At 29.0% G+C, this 19,772-nt stretch overlaps 1 non-coding gene across 1 annotated transcript; it reads left to right on the forward strand.

The window, feature by feature from the left end:
• The first annotated feature begins 871 nt into the window (after positions 1-871).
• LOC149511428 (small nucleolar RNA R71) lies at positions 872-980 on the forward strand. The gene has a single exon (XR_016333854.1). It is a non-coding gene; the product is annotated as a small nucleolar RNA R71 (small nucleolar RNA).
• The last annotated feature ends 18,792 nt before the right edge of the window (positions 981-19,772 follow it).

Consider the following 19,772-nt stretch of genomic DNA (forward strand, 5'->3'; position numbering starts at 1 on the left):
ATTAATATATCACTTTGCACACTTTTGCATATTTACTTACATACAAGAGCTCTAGATCTAGGCTTCTCCTTATTAGAAGGAAGTAGCTATACTTTTGTGAGATGATAACCTCCGCATTTGCTAGCGAAACACTTCTATTCAAATTGAACCATTTTTATTTGTAACCTGTAATGGGTGAGGAATGATATGCCTTATTAGTCTGTAATGGATGGTGATGTAAGGTTGATTTTGACTTTAAGGGAGTATTTGAGGGATGTTTGTTAATTTCTTTACTTACCTCTAGCAATTTGGGCATCATTTTTGGAATAGGTGGTTTATCAAGTAGAGTTTTTCATTTCTCAAGGTTATAGCTATCACCTCATCTTATTGCTTTAAGAGATCTTTGGCCAATGTGGTAACTTAAGATTCCATATTTTTAAGTGATTTGGCTTGATCTTGTAAGGTAGTTTATTTGTGTGCTATGGTCTCAAGAATAGGTAACTTATGGTAGTGAACTAATTGGGTAGTGTCAATATGACATCTTTCACTAGAATAAAGTTATTCACGAATGTCATTATAGACAAAAAGGCTTTGTATAGCATTCATATAGTTGGCTTGGGGTTGGTTTCCTAAAGCTTCAATTTTTTTGGTAATGGCAGCTAGTTGGGTATTGATAGAAATAATAGCATCAACCTCAAATAAACCACCAGGCTTTTTACTAACCTTTTGTTCCATGCTTTATTGGTAATTATTAACAGCCATCTCCTTTATAATCTCATTTGCTTCATTAGGAGTCTTATTCATAATTGCCTCACCAGCAACTGAATCTAAGGTGGTTCTCATAAGTGGTGTGAGACTATTGTAAAAGATATGAATTTGAAGTCACTAGGGTAATTCATGGTGTGGGCATTTTCTTAATAGCTCCTTGAATCATTCCCATCCATCATATAATGTCTCACCATCTATTGTTTTTGCTGGTGGGAAAAACTTTACTAGAAACTTTTGGACCAAATCATCCTATGGTGATGGAACTAGGTGGTAATGATGATAATGAACTTTTCCCTTATACCGGAGAAAAAAAAGAAATAATCTTAATCTAATAGCTTTATCAGAAACACCATTATAATAAAAAGTATCACATAATTGAAGAAAGTTAGAAAGGTGGAGATTAGGATCATCGCTAGGTAGTCCGCCAAACTATATAAAAGTTTAAACCATTTGTGTAATTGAATGAAGGCTTTATCTCAAAGTTGTTGACTTGAATGGCTAGCCTTCTATTGGATGGTTGAAAACCATCTGCATTGGGAACTGCATAGTCCTTAAAGGTTTTCTGCCTCTCATTATTTGCATTAGCCATAGGTGTTGGTGTAGGTGGTATTAGTTGCTTTTTTTTCTTCTTCTTAATGTTCTTTTAATTTCTTAATCAACAGGAGCTAAATCAACACTTTTGGATCTACGCATGCAAATAAGAAAAGTAAATAAATAAAAGAAAAAGGTTTGGATTATAAGAAATTAAGAATTTTTTATTGATACTAAGAAGATCATTATAATCCCAGGCAATGCCACCAAAAACTTGATTGTTGCTTTTCGTATAGCTTGCAAGTGCACAAATCAAATAATAAAAGAAAGTATTTTGGTATCAACTTTTCAAGGATTATAGAATGTAATGTTGGGTTATTCTTCAAGTACTAAAGGTGAAAGCCTAAAATCTTATATCTAAGCAATTGAAAATTTAGGGTTTAGTTGTAAAGAAAAGTAAATATTAAAAGCAGTGTGTAGGCAAAGATTTTGACTTCACTAACTGTCACTTGAGAAGTAAAAGAAGATTGCCAAATACTAGATCTAAAAAAAACAAGAATTGAGAGCTTGAAAAATAAAGAAAAATTAAAAATGCCGATTGCTTGTAGTAGACTTAAAATAAAGATTGCATTAAAGAAACTTGTAGAACAATAAAGAAAATAATGGCCAAATCTTGCAAAAAGTAAAAGATTACTTGAATTAATCTTGAAAGAAAAGAATGCTTTTGCTAAAATAAAGATAGTAAAAGCAAGAATTGAAATCTAAAAGTAATGTAGAAGAGATCTTGAAAAATCTTGCCAATTCTCCTCTCTTGGATTCAACTAAGGCTTGGAAATTCAATAGTAAGTTAATTTTTATCCAATTCTTGAAATTCAAATGGATTAAATCCTAATTCAAATTAAAATCTTCAAGTTTAAGCAAAATGTCTCATGGTAAGCTTCAAATTCTTTGTGGCCAAATGTACCTAGTCTTTATTGTGGAAAATTGCTTGAAGGCTTCCTTCGAAGGAGTTTTGGCCAAATAGGATAAAGCTTGAGAGTCTATGGTCTTGCAAATTAAGTTTCCCCTTACATAGCTGAATGGATAGAGTCCTTCATGAGCTAAACACCTTTGGTTCATCATGCTAATGTCCATGATATCTTGAAACACTTTAAACATTACATGTGTAATTGATTCTCTCTAGGAAGTGATCTAGCCGAATGCACGTAGAGTCCTTATGCAATCAAGTTTCCTTTATGGCTAAGTAAAACACTCACACTAGAAGTAAACCTCTTTGGCTATATGGATGGGTGCTTTTGGACCTAAATGATTTGGCCATGGACTTCCAAAATATGGCTAAAAATGCTCCTTGCATGAAAATGTTATCCATGATCTTGAAACCTTAAAATCATGAAAACAACATGAAAAACACCAAAAATCATCCAAATTTAAAAATTAACTCAATTTTTTATGTGTAAAAACATTATATATTTAGGTGCTATCATTCAGGTTAGGGTTTATCTTAGGTTAGGGACTAGTTTAGGGTTGGTTTGAATTAGCGTTTGGGATGGTTTATGATTGTTGCTTTTTATATCTAGCCTTAAAGTGCACAGATCAAGTAATAAAGTTGAGTATTTTAGTATTGTTTCCTTAAATTATAGAATAGAACATTGGGTTGAACACAAGTACCAAAGGCACAAGACTAATAGCTTATATCTAAATAAATAGGAAATTAGGGTTTTGGGGTTGCAGGGATCGAGTAAAGATTAAAAGCGGTGTATAGGCAGGGTTTTTAACATTATCAACTGTCACTTGAGAAGTAAAAGACTAATGCCAAAAACTAACTTTAATAAAATAATATCAAAATATTACAAAATATTACAAAGTAAAGAATAGTAGAAGTCGAATACTTGTAAAGAAAATCGAAATGCATGAAAAGAATTTAAAGAAAAAGAACATGATTATAGGCCGAATCTTGCAAAGAAATAAAGAAGGCTTAGATCTTGAAAAATAAAAGATTGCTTTTGTTGAATGTAAAGAAAACAAGAAAACAAGATTTGAATATTAAAAACATGAAAAAAATGATCTTTGAAAATAATACTTCTTGAATTAAAAAATTTAAAGAAAACAAAAGATTTGTAGTTATTGGCAAATCTATCACCTAAGCTAATAACTCACTAAAAGAACTAAAGATCTAAAGAAAGAAAATGAGAAGAGAGGAAAAATGAGGGATGATGAAAATGAGTGAATGGCTTTTCTATGTATAGTGGAGGGTTAAGCCGGGGGGGTTGTGATTACAAGAGTTGAATTTAAATTCAAATACTAGGTGATAAAGCTTCATCTTGATTTTTTAAAGTTACATGACAAAGGTGGACTCTTCATTCTTAAATGCCTTGGCTGAATGAGGTCTTGAAGAAAAGATCTTGGCCATTCATCTTGGTTTGATAAAATCTTGATTAAATCTCCTCTTTAGGTTTGGCTAAGATGGATTTCAAGAGAAGATAATTTGCTTTTTATCCAATTTCTTGAAATTCAAAGAGAAAAGTCCTCTTCCAAGAAAAACTCTTTAAAAAGACTCATATTGGACTTCAATCTCCTTTGGTCGAATGCTTCTAAAGTCCCTTTAAGCTTGAAATTCTTCAAATGATGTATTATCCTCTCCTGCAATTAAAGCAGTTGAATATGATAAGGATTGGAGAGTCATTTATCTTGCAAACTTATTTAAATAAGCTCCATCTTTTCTTGTATTTGTGATGGCCAAATACCATGGGTGAAGTGGAGGTATCCTTATTGTCATAACGTATAGGTCCTAGAGGTAACCCATTAGATACAAAATATGGAGTTGCCATCAATCTTTTTTTAAACTAGGTGTGATTGGTCACTTATATGATTTTATCATTTTTAAGGTTATCCTAAGCTTAGCTAAGGGTTTTTTAAAAATATAAATTCTAATATTCTCAATAAAACTGGATTTGGGAGTTTGGTTATATGTAGAGAAGGTTATAGCACCCTACAATGCTCATAAATTGGTACTAATTAATCTTAAATTATTTTTTAAGTCTTAATTCAATGGTCTCTTATTTTTAATTCATTTATTATTTTTTAATTTTAATATTAAATATTAGACATATTTTTTGGTTTTCTCTAACACTTTAGTCGACCCCCTAAAAATATTCTTCACCTCAAGAGTATTCAAGTAACACACTGTTTTCTTGAAGAGGTTCCATCATCAGATTTATTAAATATTTTATGAAATTTAATACACACAATCTAATAAAATTCAATAATCAAATACAAAATTCAATAAAATACAATAATCAAATAATTACAATTTAATCAATTATAAAATCATTACAATTTTTTTCCAATTTTAATTTTTTAAAATATTTTTTTATATTGAGATCAATTTCTAAATCCTTCAATACTTTGATCGAATTTAGAAAAAACTTTTTCACCTAGAAATTCCTAAGAAAATTACATGCTCGTAACTACCTTAAAATTTCATCATTGGTTGAACTTTTATTTATTCCAAAAATATACATTTAATTTTTTTGACCAAATTAAACTTTTTTTATCTTCTTCAAATAATTAAAATCATATACAAAAATAAAATATACATGAAACAATAAACTAAAAATAAATAAATAAATAAATAGAGTCAAATAAATGATAAAAAAAAATTGAACCAAAGAAGCCAAATTACAAGTGGGATATTACTTGGGTTAAAAAGTAGTAGGATTTGTGACATGGCTCTTTATAATAGTACTTGCCCATTTCAATTAATGCCTTTGTTCAAGTTTGAACCACTTTATTTTTATACTAGCAACAATAATACAGCCTCTCTCTATATTTCTTTTCAACTTTTTTTCTTAACCAAAAATTCTCAAAAGAAAAAACTCTTTTTCCAACCCTAATTAACTAAACCCGAAAATTAAAAAAATATATTAGAAAACTCTTAATTTTTTTTTTTTACTCTTTCTCTCTTGAATCTTTTTTCTAATTGATTCTTGACTGTTTCTAAGTCTTTCTTCCTTCAAATTGATCCTCACGAATTGCAACGGCATTTAATCCAAATCACAATAGAAGAAGGTTTTCTTGGTTTCAATCTCCTAATCAAAGTCAGTTTTGGATTTTTAATCTAAGTTCCTTTCAAACCTTTTTTCAAAATACAATCCTTTTTCAATTAGAACACTTTCTGTTCAACAACCCAATTAGAACCAAACCTTATCCAAGTTTCGACAAAATAATTCTTTCCCCCTTTTTTTTTTTTAAATTTTTTAACTTAACAAAAACCAGGCTAATAAATAAATAAATAAATAAAATTATCCTACAAAATTGATCCCATACTAAATGGAATGTCTACAGTTGCCTCTTTTTGCACACTTTCTATGAAATAAGAGTTGTGTAAAGACTTAGACAGCCCATATTCTAGATAATTGACTCAATTTTTTTTTAAAAGACTCTTTTAAATAGAAATTTAGACTTTTTGAACAACATAAAAGGCTCTTTTAAACAAAGGTTTAAAAATTTTAAAAAATATAAAAATCTCATCTCATTAGAGGCTTAACAATTTTGAAAATATAAAAGGCTACTCTTAATAGAGGCTCAACAAGTTTAAAAAGGCTCATCTCAACCGAAGCTCAATAACTTTTGAAAAATATAAAAGGCTCCTCATTTTTGCCCAACAAATTTTGCTTGATAGACTTATGAATCTTGCCTAGAGGACTTGCGATTATGCCAAAAGGTCTTACAAATCTTGACACAAAAATAGATTCATCTAAAAAAACTTCTAAATCTTGCCCGGAAGACTTAAAGACTATGCCTAGAGGTCTTACAAATCTTGACACTTAAATGTTTCTCTAAACAGAGGCTCTACCACTTTAAAATTCTCATCTTGAAATGCTCATTTAAATTAAGGCTCAACAACTTTAAAAATTTAAACATTCTACCTGAAGTACTTAGAGACTATGCCTAGAGGTCTTACAAACCTTAACATGAAAATGCTTCTCAAAATAGAGGCTCTATAATTTTGAAAATGTAAAAGAGATTCTTATATGAGGAGATCAAGGGTTCATTCAAATATTCAAATCGAAGATTCGAGATTCTCATCGAAAGGTTCTTAGGATTTGCATAAGTCTTTAAAACTCTCATCAAGGGTTCGCATTTGAAAATTTTAAAAATTCACATTTAAGATTCAAAGATTCCCATTTGAAAAGTTCAAATCTAAAATTTAACATCTCAAGGATTCACATAAGAGATTCTCATATTATGACGAAGAAAACTCCCTTAAACAAAGGTTATGAAACTTTAAAAATTAAAAAGCTCATTATCCAAGACTTACCAACTCTTATTAAAATAATTTTCTTCATCAAAAGGTTTCAAACTTTATCTTCACAAAGTTTTCCTAATACAAAGATCAAAATTTTATAAAAAGGTTTTATTTTTGTAAAAATATTTCTTTAATTGAGGATCACTAACTACTCATTTTAAAAAAAAATTTTTTCATTAGGAATTAAAATATTTTCTTCTAAAACTATCCTCCACTGAGGATTAAAATCTCATCTTTGGAAAAACTTATCATCAAGTAAAAATATTTCACATTTTAACCATTTCAATATCTAAGATCACAACTTTTTACCGAATAAATTACATTAGCGTAATGTTTATGAATGCAATGTTTATAAAAACAACTGAAATTATGGCAAAAAAGATTCTCAAGATCATTCCATTACCTTCATTCTTCAAGTTCACAAATAATTTTTTTTCATCTCTTATGCAATTATAACTGCCTCACGATCTTTGATTAATCTCATCATCCAATCTTATTATTCATAATCTTCTCTTTCAAAAGGCTAAAAGTCTTAAGTACCATTGTCTCACCATGCCTTTTACCTTAATTTCATCTTTATCATCTTTTTCAAAGCAATACAAGAATCTTCATATTATCACTTATTTATTCATCATCATTTTAATGGCAAATGCGATGCAATCATTTATTTCATGTAATCAATGAAAGAAAAATGCTTCTTCTAGAGAAAAGGAAAAACAAATCTAGCAATGAGTAGAACAAGTCAATCAAGTTATAAAGGCAAATGTTCGAACAAGAACATTGACTAGATAAAACTCTACAAATGCATAGGTCGTTCAAATAATAATTAATGCTAAAAAGCTTAGACGTCGATCCCACAAGGATTAGTTAAAGACATTCTTAAGCTAAGTACCTATTATCCATATACCCTTCTAGAGTTAGTTCAATCAAACAAAGAAAAACATGGTATTAAACTAACTAAAAAAATAAAATCAAATAAAATCAAACAAAACATGTAACACGAGTATGGTACGGTGTAAATTTGTAACATATAAACTAAGTAAAATAGATGCAAAAACAATAGGTAAAATAAAATACAATGAACTAAACATGATTTAAAATGTAATTCTAATCTAAAAATTGAAAATAATGAATGCAATAACCAAAAAAAGTTTTGCTAAATTTAAGTAAGAAGTTGGAAACTGAAAGGTAGAAGAAAAAATTTGAAAAATGAAACTTGTGCTGAAAATTGAAATATAAATCATGTAAAATTGTATGATCATGAATTGTAAATTGAAAAAAAACTGCAAGAACACTAAGAGAATTCAAATAAATGAGCAAAAGCTTAGAAGAAATTGCAAGATTTAATGAAAAAATAGTGGAAACTGAAACTACATGAAATCTGGAAACTAAATTTCAAGCTAAAGATTTGAATCTAAATGGAGCAAAATCAATAGGATATAAACTAAAATTTAAAAGAAAATTAGGAAAACTAAGAGAGAAACTAACTTGAAGAATGAAAATTGAAAGAAAATGCAATAACTAATAAGAAAAAGCTAAAATAGAAACTGAGTTGTTGTAGCATTTAACTAAGTCAAAAATAGAAAAATTCAAATTGGGAAATTTCTAGAGAACATGAACTAAAACTTAGCTAAAGCAAGATTCAACAAAGAATTTCTTATAAGATTTAACAAGAAATCCTCAACAAATTAAAGAACGAATAACTCAATAAACTAACAAACTAAATAGTACATTAAACTACAAAAAATAAAATATGTTCAACAATTTGCATCCAAACAACAATAAAATGCAAAGAAATAAATTGAATCAAGTAAGAATCAACAAGTAAATAACTAAAACTAAGGATTCACAGTGAAAAAAAGGCAAACAACTCACCAAGGAGGGAGCAATTCCATGCCAAACTTGATTAATCACATCTGACATACACCTGTCACCTACATCCAGACAAATCTTCCTAGCCTAATTTGGAATGTTGCATTGTGAGTTTGAGGCTTAAATTTTAAAATAGTTTCCTAATTGAATTAGGAAACTATGAAAAAAATTTGAACAAAAAATAGTAAGATTTAAATGAGATATCATTAAAAAATCACAGGTAGGTCAGAACTGGTATATTCAAAAATAGATTTGATTATCAACGAAAAATCAATAGATTTGAGCTAGAAATCAATCAAATTTTCAAGTTTCATTGCAAAAATAATAAAGAACACTGAAAAATACTTGAGAAAATGTAAAAGTACAATCAAAATCATTAGAGAAACATGAAGATCAAGGGCTATTTGTATGATAAGAAAATAAAATCTAGTAAAGGAAAGTGCAAAAATTAAATAACAAGAAAAATAAAATCTTAAGCTAAAGTCACTCTAAAATGGTTGGCTCCACTCCTATTTATAGGTAGGTGAGTGTTGAATGGAGCTCGAAAAAAATCTCTCCAAAATATCTACAAGAGGTAAGCTTCTAGAGACTTTTTTACTCCTTGCTTCTGCACTTGGTGCATGGCTATTTGTAGGCTTCATTGTTCTTCCTCAATTGCAAGCCTTCCTCACGCATTTTTTCACTTCCAAAAAGTCCAAGTTATGACCAATAAAAGCTCTCCAATATGCCATGTCATCACCTCTTAAAGTCTTCCTTTGAATGCCAAAATGTGATGCCTAACTTTTATGCAAATGAAGGTTGCATTCTATGTCACTAGTGCACCATCTTTTCCTTGTTAAGCATTTTGCACGCATGTATGTTTTCATTTTTTTCTAAAAAAATTTCAAGTATTCCATAAGCAAATTTAACAGTAAAATCATTCGAAAAATGCTAGAAATAATGCTTAAATAATTCATGAAAAATGAAAAATGGTATAATCCAACAACAATGGGAGGTTAAAGATTTTGAAAAATGATAAGGGAATGGCATGATGATGAACATGAATGGAACCTTTGATTAAAGAAGGTCTATAAGTGATAGGTTGTTTGGAAAGTAAAATGCTTTATGAATTTATTCTGTTTGGAAAATGTTTCTTTTCATGTTAATGTGATGTCTTTTTGAACTTGAATAGGTGAATTATGGTTTGACTTTAATTTTTGCCCCTTTTTCAATTTTTACACTTTTCACTAAAGAGTTTTATTTTTTGTAAATTCATTCATTCATGTATGATTGATAGAGAATGTAATTCATATGTGCTATAAAAAGAAAGAGTTTTTTTTAAGCATAATCCCAGTGATTTCTTCTAAGAATAAGGAGAATAATGATTTGATAAAAAAAATAGAGAAGATTATCGATGGACTTTTTGCTCAAGGAAATGATCAACCTGAATGACTTAGCTTAGGACCTATAAGGGAGAAGTCATGGAATCTAAATGAGCAGAAAATGTAAAATCTCTTAAAAGAAATTATTCAAGTTGTTAAAGGTATGGATAAATATTATGATTTAAAGGAATCCCGGCTAGTTCTAGATGTGGTTATTCCACTCAAGTTAAAAGTTCTAACATTTGAGAAATATAATGGAACTGGATGTCTTGAGACATATTTGGCTCAATACTATCATGAAATGGTTAGGTATGCCAATGACGAAAAGCTATTTATTCATGCCTTTCAAGAAAATTTGACAAGGCAACAACCAATTGGTATTAGAGTTTAGAAAATAGCTAAATTCATACCTAAAGGGATTTATCATAGGCATTTTTAAAACAATACAGCTTATGTTAGAGATGGCTCTAGACCAATTAACCCTTTGAAACATGAGAAGTAACCCTAATGAGAGCTATAAAGAATATGCTGCTAGATGAAAAAAGGTTGCTTCACAAGTTTGAGCACCTTTAACTAATAAAGAGTTGAATTCTCTATTTGTAAATACCTTTTTTTCTCCTTGTTATGATAAGTTGATTAATAATACATCCTTAAAATTTATCAATTTGCTATTTGCTATGAGCAGAATCAAAGATGGGATAAAAAAAAAAGAATTATGAATGTTAATATCGAAATTCATAATGAAATGCAGGGAAATATTTATGGAGAATATGCTTAAAAGGCAATTGTTGAAGGGTGAAATGAGAGAAATCTCATCATGATATAAAAAGATTTGATGAATAACTATTCTTAATGTTCATCATATTGTTCCTAACCAACATTTCAGGCTAGTTCAACCACTCCATCTGTGTGCTTCAATTTTTTTATCACAAATATTCACAGAATAAATGATCAACCCAAGCCATTCATAAAGTTGTAAGAGAAAAAAAGTCAAGGTGTATCATTCACTCATAATGCCTTACACTAAGCTTTTTACCTTACTTGTCAAAAATCATATGATCTCTGTTGTTCTTGTAAGACCAAGAAAGTCATCCTACCTGAAGTGGTATGATCCCAATACAAAGTGTAAATTCTATGATAGGATCAGAAGACATTTTATAAAAGACTGTACTACTTTTAAGGATATAGTTCAGGCTTTGATTGATGCAAATCCCATGAAGTTTAAATAATTAGTTAGTGGCTTTAATGATTAATGGTAGTAAAGTTGCAAGTTAATGATGCAAAAGTTGAAACGTTAAGTGGGGAACTTTTATTTTTGTAACTTTGAATGTCATCTCAAGAGTACCAATGGGAATGTGGATTTTTGGGTCAAGTCTATATGTTTTCATTACATGAATGGACATTGTGCATCATAGTATTTTATGAATTTATATTATTATATAAGGTTTTTTATTTCCTTTTAAGTTTTGGATATTGTATGTTTTCTTTGAAAGAAAATTAGTGAAAAAGAAAAAATGTTAGATGTGAATAAAGCCCTATATAGTTAAATTCTATAATTATAGAAAGAGAAATTTCATAAAAAAAAAGGAAAAAAGTAAGAAAAAAATAAAAAAAGGAAAAGAAAGGAAAAAAGAAAAAAAGAAAAGAAAAAGTTTCATGATTAAAGAAAAGTCTCGAATGAGTTGGTGATTGCTATTAGAAATTTTTCCAATATGTAAACACTTTTTTTAAGCCTTTCAGTTAATTTCATTCAATAGCCATGACTCTTCAAAAGCCATAAAGTTAAATTTATGAACCTTGCTTTCACCTGATAATGTTATAATATCAAATAAAGATATTCTTTTCCTAGGCAATGAGTAATGAAATAGCTAATTGAAAAAGAAAAATAAGGATTCCCAAAAGATCAGGCATACATGACATTTTCAAGAATTCAAATGTGATTGTTTGATGTGTCAATGTTACACTGAAAATCCAAAAATTTCCAAAATCAAAGCTTCCCTAAGTCTTGTAAAATGACATTAAACATACCAACCATTTAGCTCTTTATCCTAAAATTAATCTTGTCTAGTGTCTTGGAGGCATGTTGATCAGAAAAGAATGATTTCATTACCTTTAAGACAACTTGAGTTATGATCAACCCGTTTGTTCTTTTTTTTTTTTTTGGTTGGGTGACTAGGGTCATTTGATACCTTAAATGAGTTTATTTTACATAACCATTTTTTTTGTTCATTCTATATGACCATTTTCTTGCAATAACTTTCATTAAGAATGGTTTGTTAAAATATGACATCTTTCAAGAATTAATGTATCAATGAAAAGGGGCATGTCAAAGACAAAAAAAAAAAGAGGAAAAAAAGGGAAAAATGAAAAAGACAAAAGACAAAAAAAAAAGAAAAAAGAGAAAAGAGAAAAAGGAAAAGAAAAAAAATTGTATTAATATCATGCACTTAAGAAATTCAAATAAATTCAAATAAAGTCTTGACAAATCCAAAATTTTTGGAAAAGAAACAAGAAAAAAACCAAAAGCCAAAATGAAAAAGCCGAATGAAAAAAAACCAAAAGAAAGCCAGTAATTAAAAAAAAAACCTTTTAAAATGAAAAACATTTCTTCAAGTTCATTTTCCAAAAAGGAATTTAGTTTTTAATATAAGTGATTATGCTGGAAATGATAAATGATCATCTTTCATTATCCTTTCATAAATATAAAAATTTATCATTTATTATCTTTTGAGCCTAACAATTTTTTTTTCAAAAAAAAAAACCCTAACTAAGGATGACACTCCATACTAGAGGGCAAAAAGGGATGCATTGAAGGGTTAAGAACGGTGATGTCCAAATAAAATTCCATGTGTTGGGCAAATGCCCAATATAAAAGTTTTTAAAAGTTTTGAATCCACTCAAAGAAAAAGAAAAGAAAATGTGAAAGAATGAAAGAGAAAAAGGTGAAAGAAAGAAGAAAAGAAAGAAAGAAAAATGAAGAAAAAAAAGAGAAATGAATAAGTGGAAAGCACAAGAAAAATGAAAAAGAATATACTGCAAAGTGAATTCTTCAAATGAAAGAATGATCTTTAGTTTCAATTATCTTTAAACACTTGTTTTGGGCCTTTCTATCCATTTCTTTGAAAATCTTGAACCTTGGCCTATGTTATGTCTTATGAAAAGTTCATTTTAGATCATGTATAGATGCTTATAATATGACTTTGAAACCCGTGAACCTTTTTTATATCTTTTTATTTTCTAATTTTCTGTTTGGACCATTAACCCCTTTTTGATTAGGTTTGAATTTTTAAGTGCATTGTGTGATAATTAATAAAAAAAAATCAAAAAAAGGGAAAAAAATAAATATGGTTATGGGGTGAAAACCCTAAAAAAGGCAGTCTAGAGGAAACCTTAAAGGTCATTCCTAATGCTAAATGTGGTAGATGCTAAACAAAAATAAGCCAAACCTTTTTGAAAGATTTGAAATATCAAGGTCCCAGAAGTTTGAGAATGATTGATTTTGAAAATCTCAGCCTTTTCTCATTCCTAAATAACCTTTTAAAATCTCAAGTCCTTATAGCTAACCATAACATATATCAAAATGTCACATTTGTAGGCTAAAAAAAATACTTAATATGTTTGGTATTTAAGGGATTCATATTTTAGAAAAACTTATGTTTCATTTGTGAGCCTACATGAAAAAAATATATGCGTATTTTATTGCCTTCAGGTGGAAAAACCCTTTTAAATGAACAAAAACCTTAATGTGCTAAACCATTCAATCCATTTAGAAAGAAAACTTTCACCTCTTTCATTTCTAATAGAGATCACTAATTTTCAAGAATTTAAGTCCAGTTTACCTGACACCTAGGTTTTAAGCCTAGATTATCTAGCACTAATGCAAGTTTAAGCCCAATTTATTTGACACTCAATGTAAATTCAAGCCTAGACTATCTGACCTCAATGTAAAATTTAAGCCTAGTTTAGCTAGCATTCATGAAAAGATTTAAACCTGGTTTAGCTTGCACCTAAAAGAATTAAGGTCGATTTAGATGGCATCCATGAAAAAAATTTAAGCCTAGCTTAGCTGGCACTTAATGAAGATTTAAGCTAAAGTTTAGCTAGCACCTAATGAAAACTCAATGCCCAATTTAGCTGACATCCAATGAGTTTAAGCTCAGTTTAGTTGGCACCTAGTGAAAAAATTTAAACCTAGTTTGGTTGATAATTAATGAAAATTTAAGCCCAGTTTGGCTAGCACCCAATAAAAATTTAAGCCTAACTTGACTGACACCTAATGAAGTTTTAAGCCAATTTAATCGATACTCAATGAAAATTTAAGCTCATATTAGCTGGCACTTATGGAAATGTAAGCCAGTTTAGTTGCCACGTAAGCCTAGATTTATCTAGAATGAAAGTTGAGATTAACTTACCTATAAACCTAAATTAGTGGTCACCCCATTTGATTTACAGTTAATCTCAGTTGCTTCACTCGACCTATGATTTATCATTCTTATCTTGTGACCTACGGTTTAATTTTGGTCATCTTAAGGAAAAAAGCAAAACAAAAACAAAAACAAAAAGAAACAAAAAAAAAATTAGCAGCTAATATATGGATAAATTTGTTATTTATGTCTTTGCATTATTTTTTATCTTCAAAAATATGCAAAGAGGGGTAGTTGTAGATACTTAATTTTATTCGAAATATTTTATCACTTTAACCTAGGCTTAGTTTGCAATTGGGCTTGACCATAATTTGTTAGGCTTATTAGACGATCTAATTTCAAAGTGCCCAAAAATGAGGCCTAATGTAGGCAACGTGGTGTGACCCATTGCATTGGCTTGAATAATACCCTAAATGACTTGATAAGAGCCCAATAAAATGTCTATCCTTAAAGCCCATTAAGGGCCCATTATTGGCCATTAATCAAAAGAACAAATAAAATAATAGTAATAATAATAAATAATTAAAAATTAAAAAGCTTGGCAAAAAAATTTTCAAAACAAGTCAAAAATAAAACATCAAATAATAATAATAATAATAATAATAATAATAATAATAATAATAAGCCAAGTAAATAAAAAAAATGATGAAGTCTAAATAAAATAAAAGCTCATTTGGCCTTGTTAAAGCATGTTTAAAATGGCTAAGGCCTACATGAAAGAAAATAGAAAGCAAAGCCTTTGCACTTGGCTTAGCCTTGCATGCATGAAGCCAAAAGACAACCAATCAAAAATCAAAAATTAAAAAAAAAGACAAAGAAACTGGCTGACATGAAAAACAGCATAAAGGGAAAATACATGGTTTCATGGCTTGGTACGTAGGGCGGTTCGAGGTATTTCCACAGCAGGAACCAAACTGAGCAAGGGAGGAGGTTTTTTTTTTTTTTTTTTATGAGAGGGGATGAGAACGTGAAGCCAAAGAAAAAAATAAAGAAGTTGGGCAGTGAAGCAAAGCACCAGAACGCTAGCAACAAAAGAGAATAACGTAAAAACATGCTGGGCAGGCGTTTGCAGAACCAGAAAAGTGGCAGGAAAAGCTGAAACGCAAAAACAAAAAAGCAGAAGAGAAAGGCAAGGAAAATTAGTAAAAGGGTAGGAAACAGTAGTGAACAGAAGGAAGAAGAAGCCAGGGATTCAAATTGCAGTCGCAGACATGTTTTCGATTGCGTTGCGCTTATCGCGATTGCGAATATAATGGATATCATTGCGGTCATTACGGTTATCACGGTCGTGAATTTTTTGTAAATTTGCACAACTTGTTATAAAACATAGTAATTATAATTATAATAATAAAAAAAAATTTCATGATTTTTAAAGTAATTAATGACACCTTATCTTATTTTATTTATATAAAAAAATTATTTATAATTTTTTACTATCATAGTAAAATATTCACATTTAAATAGTTAACAACATACGAATATTAAAACAATAAAATCATTAATAAAATCCTAATAAAAATGGAAATCAAAAATCAAATTAATATATTAATCAATTAATATTTTATTTTTTTCATCTAAATTATGATGTAATAAATTTCAAACTTACATTAAATTCTTCTCAAATTTTTTAATCAAAATTAATTCTCAAAATTTTTTAATTTTAACTAATTATTTTTTCCCACAATTTTACCTTTAGATTTATAAAAAATATATTTTTTTTTGTTTGGTCAAGCATTGATCGGTGCCCACCAAAAGTCTCGACTACAACCCAAATATTTCTTTCAAAATTCCCTTGCATCCTTTCCACTCAAACGTTTTTCATTTTTTTCTCTAACTCTTGCAGTCTTCCTTTATGTCATTCTCGCAAATTATCCACCAACCATGGCAGCCAACCAACCTCCAAGATTTCACCTTCGTTCAACTTTCCACATAATGGTTCATCTAATTTCTTCTTGGATCCAACCAGCACAATGCGACACCCATGCCTACAGAGTGCTCATAAATGGGTTTTCATAGATGGGTCTTTGAAGTTTTAAAGTTTCAAGCAAAATCTTTCAAAGTGTAAGTTTTTCTAAGCCTTATACAACACAAATTTGCAAAAGCTTAAACAGGTAAATTTTTTATTATTACTTGATTTCAATAAATTTTTTTAATTTTTGATTGATCCTATTTTTTTACCAAGTCATTATAAATTTAGGAATTTTTTTTTTTTGTGTTTGGGGCTTTACTTGGTTAAAGTTTGAAATTTTAATGTTTGCTGATGAAAAAAAAAATTCTTCATAAAAAAAAACGGAAAATAGCATCGATTGCGTCCCGCTATTGCCGCTATTAACCACTACAGTGTTTTTTTATGACCGCAATGAACCGCTAAAGGTGTGAATTTTCTTCACACCCAATATCGATTGAATAGCGGCAACGGTAGGTACCGATTTCGCTAAATAGTGGCCGCTATACCACTATTGCGGCACTATAAGAAGCAGAAAAAATAAAAGGACTGCAGCAGAAGGCGCATGTGGACATGCTGGAAGGAAAAGAAAACTGACTAGAAAATAGTAGCAGTAGAAAACTGGCAGCAGAAAAATAACAAGAATGTGAAGGCAGTGAGCAAATGCATAAAAAAACTGGTAGCAGAAAAAATAGAAAGAAGAAACAAGCAAAAAAAGGAGAGCCAGACGTGAACCGAACATAAAATACAGTAACAGCAAACAAGAACCAGCAGAAAGGAGAATAAGAGTGACGTGAAATTCAACAGCAGAAAAAAAGGAAAACAGTAGGGAAAAAGGTAGGTAATCTGTCATGGTTTTAAGTATGAAATAGGTTTCATACTTTCACGCATTTTTCGTTTTTTGCATTGTTTCTGCTTTCCTTTCCTTTGGTTGTTACGTGTACTAGCTTGCATAGTGTCATTCCTTGCCTAAGTTATATGCGATGTTTATTGGTATAACTTCAAAAGAAGAAGAGGAAAATCCATAAACAATGAAAGGAAGCTTCTTTCATTCACTGGAAACCGAGAGCAACACTTAAGTATAAAGAAAAATGGTTTGTGAAAGTTTAAAAGATTGAAAAGAATATGTGAACCACACCAAGTTTTTTTTTTTTTTTGTTTACCACCGTGAAAGTTCATTGCCGCTGCCCCTTTTGTAATGGAAGTCTCGGTTTTTGGCTTTGCATTAAATTTTTTTTTTTTATGCTAGTATGTTGTTGAAAGAATTCCAAGTTTCACTTTTTCTTCAATATACGAAGGTTTGATAATTTGAATTTCCTTTTTATGTTCATGAAAATTCTAAATATCATGATTGATTATTTAAGTCCTTGGCTCATTAGAGGATTTTTTTAAAAAAAAATAAAATTAAAAATAACAATAAATAATAAAAATATAGAAAATAAAAATATAACAAAAATAGAATTTTAAAATCCCTACCTAAATGCTGGAGGAATAAAAATCAAATTTAAATAATAATAATAACAATAATAAATAATTTTACCTAGATGTTAGAGAATTATTAAATAATAAGAGTAAATAAAAAATAAATTTGAGTAAAATTAATGGAAAGGAAAATATATAAAATATAAAAATTAATTTTTAGAAATTATGAAAAACGAACTTGTTCCGAATAAATATAAAAATTAATTCTTATAAATTATAAAAAATGAGCTTGCTCCAAAAGTTTGTCTAGATATTAAAAATTTTTAGAGAGATTCATAAACTTTTAAAAATCTTAAAATTAAAATCCTAAATGAAACCCTAAAATTGAATCCATAAAACTAAAACCCTAATTAAAATCCTAAAATCAAAACTCCAATATTAAAAACCTAAATGAAATCTTAAAATCAAAACCCTAAGTGAAACTGAAAACCTAAATCCTAAGTGGAACCTAAATCCATAGGCCTTAGTTGAAGTACTAAATTATAACTTTCCCTAAATATTAAGTGAAGTCCAAAATCATTAATTCATTCAAAACCTTAGACCATCCAAAAATTCAAGGATTTAAGTGAACTTTTTTATGAAATAATTTATTCTCGAATACACCCTAGATGATAGTATATTTAAAAATTTTTATTTCATTAAAAAATTTCGCATAATTTCATATTTTAAAATAATAAGATTAAACAAAGAATAAAAAAATGAAAAACGAGATTTTAAAATATAAAAGGTCACACACAAACTCTACTTAGAGGTTGGAGAGTTCAGGTAGTCTTTTTATATTAAAAAACCTGATCTTAAAGTTAAATCTCCATGTCATTTAAGACACATTTCCATATATTTATTTTCTTGCACACTTTATGCATAGACATGCATTTCAATTGTTGTTGTTTAGGGTTAACTATAGCCTTTTCTCTTTTTATTACACAAAAAGTTTTATTTAGAAAATTGATTTCAAAAAATAAATAAATAAAATAAGTTTAAAATAATATTATGGGAAAAATAATTTTTGATACATGCCTAAATGCTGAAAAGTTATCAATAATTATCATTTTTAAATGATATTATTTTATTTTTAAGGAAATGTTATGATAAATCTTAGACAGAAAGGATTACCTTCAAATTCTACCTTTATGTCAGAGAATTTTAAGGTATTTCTTTTATTTATAGATTTTCATAACATTTTAAAATAAAGATTTTAAAATAATTTTATTTCCTAAAAAATTAAGGGAATTATAACTAAATTTCATATAAAAACTATTTTTATCCAAAACAAATGATAATATATGTAGACACCCATCTGTGTCCGGGGTCAACTATTATTATTATTATTATTTTCCTTTTTCTTAATCTGTGTTGAAACAAGGAAATCAAATATGCATAATCAAAGGGTTTTCAATTCAGAATCGAATCAAATCAGGTAGACTTGTAAAACCTAGGCCTAAATCATGTTGGACAGAATCCAATCCTAAGATTCAAGCCTTTATTGATTTTATTCGAGTCCTAAAATTAGTACTAAAGCAGGTTATAAATTGAACACAAATGACAAAGAAAGGTGGAGTTTTTTTTTGGGGAGACCTCTCTAGGTTTGAAGTTTCTGGATTTAAGGTTTCTAGCGATTAAGAGTGGTTTGAATTTCTGGGCTTTAGGTTTGAAGTTCTAGGATTTAAAGTTTGAATTTATGGGTTTTAGGTTTGAATTTTTAGGATTAAGAGTTTGAAGTTCTAGATTTAGGTTTGAATTTTTGGGTTTGGAGTTGGATTTTTGGAAAATTTTGGGAAATCTGGAAAAAAATTGGGTTTTTATTTAACTATTTAAAATTTTCGATTGAATTTTTCGAAGAAGTTTGAAGTTTCTGACCAAATTTCGGCCAGTTTTTCAAAAATCGATGATCAAACCTAGTTTTCGGTGACCAGGTCTGGGATTTTCTATGGAAAAGGTATAGCAAAATTTTCTAGAGAGAAAACAGGCTAGATGGTTTTGAAGAAAGGCTGAGAAGCTTGGCCTTTATACCAGTACCAAACAACGTTATTCTGAAAGCCTAAGATCTACACGTCAACCCACTGACCCTCACGTAACTCGTATATTAGACCCGACTCGATCGC

This window comes from Durio zibethinus, chromosome 25 (genome assembly GCF_047325235.1).
Source record: "Durio zibethinus cultivar Kanyao isolate XHJ-2024 chromosome 25, ASM4732523v1, whole genome shotgun sequence".
Classification (NCBI taxonomy): Eukaryota; Viridiplantae; Streptophyta; class Magnoliopsida; order Malvales; family Malvaceae; genus Durio; species Durio zibethinus.